Below are 5,319 nucleotides of genomic sequence, written 5' to 3'. Positions count from 1 at the left end.
GGCGGCCTACAGTGAGCAGAGGCCGGGGGCTAGAGTGAGGAACGGCCGGATGGCTAGAGTGAGCAGAGGTGGCGGGCTTGAGAACAGCGCGGCCGACAGATTCGACGAAGGAGCGTCCGGAGGGCTTGCGGCAACCACATGTGACGACCCCGGGCTGGACTCCGCTTCATCCACGGTGAAAGCCGATCCGGCGATCCACAGCGTGAAGTTGATGTATTTCCTCAGCGACCAGCACGGATCAGCTCCAGGCATGACGAAGCAGATATCGTCCTCTTTTGGAAGGCCAACCAAAGTAGTTTAGCTTTCACAACGAAACACACAGCGCCTTCACGACATGGCGGCGGCAACAACAATACTACAGCAAGAATAAAAGTTATGCCTTCTTTCTTTGCGTGAACATTTGGGTGGCGTTATGCAAATCTTCCCACATAGTGACGTAGACATGTGGGGGCGTGTTAGAACGAGCCGTTTTAGGTAGGTGTGGCTGACTCTTAACTTTTATAAAGAATATCTCTTTGGATTTGAGACTTTAGTCTTTGCAACTTTACAGATCTTCTTTATGCACCAAGAGCTTGTAACACTCCAAAGAGAAAGGAAAAATAGAAATTGCATCATATGACCCCTTTAAGTAATGATCTCATATTATCCCTTTGCACTGACCTTTCCGTGACTGATGCATGGCGATTTTTTAATCCTACCACTAAGGATTTTACTTGGTCTAATAGAAAGTTATGTCTTAGGTCAAGAATCAATTTTTTTCTAATCTCATCCTCTATTCTTAATTATGTAAAAGATATTTCTCACATTTTCGCCCCCTTATCAGACCATAAATTAATTAGTATAAAGTTATGTGATATCAATGAAAATCCGCTATTGAGGGGTTATTGGAAGTTTAATAATGCCTTATTAAAAGATGTAAAATTTAATAACAGTATTACTATTCTTGCCAAAGAATTATTCACAGGATTGAGTAAAGATTATAAGAAAAAATGGGAGTTCTTTAAATATAAAGCAAGATATATCGCTGTTAAAAGAAGAAAAGAACTTAAAAACTTTTAAAATCAATCTGAGCTAGAGCTGGTTAACAGACTTAATGCACTATTAGCAAAAGAGTCAATTACAGAGGAAGCTAGAAACTGAATCTAGAAATTGACAGAACTTATCTGGAATTGGCTAGAGGTGCATATATAAGGTCTAGAGCCAAGTGGCTTGAAGAGGGGGAGAAGAACTCCAGCTATTTTTTTTTCTTTGGAAAAACGAAATGGTCAGAGGAAAACTCTTTCAGTACTTAACATTAATGGTGCTATCTCAAAAGATCCAAAAGTAATTTCAGAATTTGTTACCACATTTTATAGTAATCTTTACACTTCCAAATTTAACTATGACATCTGTGAAAAATTTATTGATAAGATTAAGTACGGTATTAAGGTTATTGATAGTGAGTTCAAGAAAATTTGTGATTCCGAATTGTCAGTAGATGTAATTAAGAAAGCTCTAAGTTCAATGAAAATGGGTAAATCGCCCGGTATTGACAGGCTTTCTGTAGAATTTTATGTCCACTTTTGGGAGATTATTAAAATACCTTTATTTTATATGTATAAAGTATGCCTTAGTCAGGGAGATATGACAGCTACTATGAAGCAGGGTGTTATCTCTCTTATACCGAAGCCAGAAAAGGATCTTCTATCAATTGACAATTGGCGTCCTATTACCCTTTTAACAATAGATTATAAAATATTAGCCTCGGTTTATGCCAATAGATTAAGAATTGGTCTGGATTATATTATCTCAGAATCTCAATCTGGATTTATGAAGGATCATCATATCTCTAACAACATATGGTTAGTTTTGGATTTATTGGATTATTCTAGTTTGATTCAGTCGGATGGCCTTATTCTCTTTCTTGATTTCTACAAAGCTTTTGATTGTATAGAACACAAATTTATTTTTGTACCTTAGAGATGGTTGGATTTGGTAAATCGTTTAATGATACTATAGCCATGTTTTATAGGGATATTAATAGTTCTGTGATTGTACATTTTGACACTTCTAAGAGATTTGACATCTATCGTGGAGTTAGGCAGGGCTGTCCGATCTCCCCGTTTTTGTTTCTTTTAGCCACAGAGTTACTTTGCCTGAGCATTAACCACAATGAAAATTTGAAAGGAATCTCTATTTTTGACAAGGAGGTTCGAATTGTGCAGCTAGCTGATGACACCACATTGTTTTTGGAGGATAAAAGGCAGTTACCTAAAGCTTTGGAGTTAGTTGAACAATTTTTGTGTGCCTCTGGTCTAAAAATAAATATTTCAAAATGCGAAATTATTCCAATTCATGACATGGATAACACATCTTTAGAAAATATTCCAGTTAAAAACATATTTTAACATATACATAAACAATATTACTAAAAACCCAATAACCAGACATCATTTCAATTTTTATGAGAAAATGATCAAAACTAAAAACATCTTTAACATTTGGCTTCAGAGAGATCTTTCGTTGTTTGGTAGAGTCCTTTTGTGTAAGGTAGAGGTTTTGTTATTATGAAAACCCAAAACACGTTTCTTTTGAATATGTTGTTAATTTCTTTAGTTTGTATGCAAAATTCTTTATCTATAAGTCCTCTTTGTGTCTTACACTTTTCCTTGCTGCAACAATGTCTTCTTTCTTGGAAATTGTGTTTTGTCCATAGTTTTTCTCCACACAAAATTTTCCTCTGGAACAATGCTGATATAACTGTCAGAAATAAGTCCTTTTTCTCTAAATGGTTAACAACAATCTTAATTAGATAATGTTGGCAATATTTTAACTTATGGGCAATTTCTTAATCGCCATGGCTTCCCTGTTCCACCAAAAGAATACAATACATTAATAAAAGCTATACCAACAGGTTTAATTCAATTAGTTAGAAATCACTTAATGTATAGTAAGATTTGTTTTTGGGTGGCATTAATTTTTTAGAAAAGAAGTGTAACAACAGACATATTCGCATATTACTCCAAGAGGTAAATTCTATTGGAATTCGTTTATAACTGATATAAATTGGAAAAAAGCTTGGCTTTTGCCCAGTAAGTTTTGTATATCTAACAAGGTTAAGGAAGTCCATTATAAAATCCTTCACAAAATCTATCCCGTCACAAATTCCATTTCTAAATATTCTGACATTGATGAAAATTGTTCATTTTGTGGTCTTATAGAAGAAACAGCTGCCCATTTATTTTTTGATTGTAGCATTACTAACAAATTTTGGGTTGATTTAAGTTTTTATATTTTTGGCACTATGAATGAGGTGTACCATTTTGCCTTCAAAGATATTATTTGTTATTATGAAAACCCAAAACACGTTTCTTTTGAATATGTTGTTAATTTCTTTAGTTTGTATGCAAAATTCTTTATCTATAAGTCCTCTTTGTGTCTTACACTTTTCCTTGCTGAATTCAACTCTGTAATTTCATCTCTTAGATTTATAAAAAACAAAAAAAGTGACATTTTTTTGATGTTTTATGATGATGTGTTTAAAGACACGTTAACTTTATTATGATGCTTTTCTCTTCATGTGAGCGTAAACCCAGGTTTATCTTGTTGTTGATGTGTGTAAATATTGTCAAAGATTTTCCCTGATGTTGTTTGTATTATATGTCTTCTGAAAAAAAATTTAAAAATAAAAAAAATCTGAAAAAAAGAAATAAATAAAAAATAACATGTAAAACGGGAACATGAAAGGAATATTCTAAACGCAACTCATGTAAACACCATAATCATAATATTGGCTTATTTAGAATAAGGTAAATAATTAGATTACTGATGTCCATGTAAACGTAGTCACTGTTTTATCACACTATTTGATCCACTCAAATGCAAGGCCTTAGATAACTAGAAGATTTAGATATATTGCCCTTTTTATTATTTCCTTCTGTCTCTCTTTGATGTCTCAAATTTAATCTACGAATGCATGGAGGGGAAAAAATTAATAATGCCTCTTTCTGTAATCAAGGTCAGTAGGCCTGGGAAAAGTCTAGGGAGTCAAATAAAATGTTTAAATGAAGAATATTTACATACTTCAGGTGGGCATATTATAGGATGTTGAGGAAGACCAAGGTGGATGAAGATAAACTTGGAAAGTGTACATACAGCGGGTAAAATAAGTATTGAACACATTACCATTTTTCTCAGTAAATATATTCCTAAAGGTGCCGTTGACATGACATGACATTTTCACCAGATGTCAGTAACAACCCAAGTAATCCATACATACAAAGAAAACAAAACAGTTCAGAAATTAAGTTATGTGTAATAAAAAGGAATGACACAGGGAAAAAGTTTTGAACACATGAAGAAAGGGTGGTGCAAAAAGGCATGGAAAGCAAAGACACCAGCTGAAATCTATCAGTAATTAGAAAGCAATCCTGCCACTTGTCAATGGAAATAATATTAGCTGGTTCAGTCCCAACACCTACAGTACAGGATGATGAAGATGAAACAAGGGTGGACATTTCAGTGAGACAATGATCCCAAACACAGCTAAGGAAACTCTCAATTGGTTTCAGAAAAAGAAAATAAAGCTGCTAGAATGGCCCAGCCAATCACCTGACTTGAATCCAATAGAAAATAAGAACTAAAGATCAGAGTTCATAGAAGAGGCCAACAAAACCTTCAAAATTTGAAGACTCTGTGGAAGAATGGGCCAAAATCACACCTGAGCAATGCATGCGACTAGTTTCTCCATACAGGAGGTGTCTTGAAGCTGTCATTAACAACAAAGGTTTTTGTACGAAATATTAAATAAATTTCAGTAGTTCAATACTCAATAAAATTTCATGTCAATAGCACCTTTAGAAATATATTTACTGAGAAAAATGGTGACGTGTTCAATACTTATTTTACCCGCTATATATGATAAAAGGAAGTAGGAGGCCTTATGAGAATGTTCATTTGATTATCCAATCAACTTTGAAAGCCTTTGGTTAATGCCAAATGAATATGTATGATTTTACTGAATAATACTTAAAGGGGTCATATGATGCGATTTCAAGTTTTCCTTTCTCTTTGGAGTGTTACAAGCTGATTGTGCATAGATAAGATCCCTGAAGTTGCAAAGACTAAAGTCTCAAAACCAAAGAGATATTCATCAAAGTTAAGACTCTGCCACACCCCCCTAAAACGGCTCGTTCTAACACGCCCCCACATATCTACCTCACTATGTGGAAGTATTAGCATAATGCGGCCCAAATGTGCACGCAAAGAAAGAAGGCGTGGTTTCAGTAACCGCAGTTAGTGTTGAAGCAGCATGTCAGGGAGACGCTGTGTGTTTCTAGG

The 5,319-nt window shown here is 34.7% G+C and overlaps 1 protein-coding gene across 1 annotated transcript in view; it reads right to left on the bottom strand.

The window, feature by feature from the left end:
- Positions 1-5,319, bottom strand: part of LOC107672413 (serine--tRNA ligase, mitochondrial-like) — an 18,439-nt gene that overhangs the window by 9,655 nt on the left and 3,465 nt on the right. The gene's annotated exons all lie outside the window — the stretch shown is intronic.

This window comes from Sinocyclocheilus anshuiensis, unplaced genomic scaffold (genome assembly GCF_001515605.1).
Source record: "Sinocyclocheilus anshuiensis isolate Anshui unplaced genomic scaffold, SAMN03320099.WGS_v1.1 scaffold144, whole genome shotgun sequence".
Classification (NCBI taxonomy): domain Eukaryota; kingdom Metazoa; phylum Chordata; class Actinopteri; order Cypriniformes; family Cyprinidae; genus Sinocyclocheilus; species Sinocyclocheilus anshuiensis.
The sequence above is the reverse complement of the archived record's forward strand: the minus strand, read 5'-3'. Positions and strand labels throughout refer to the sequence as shown.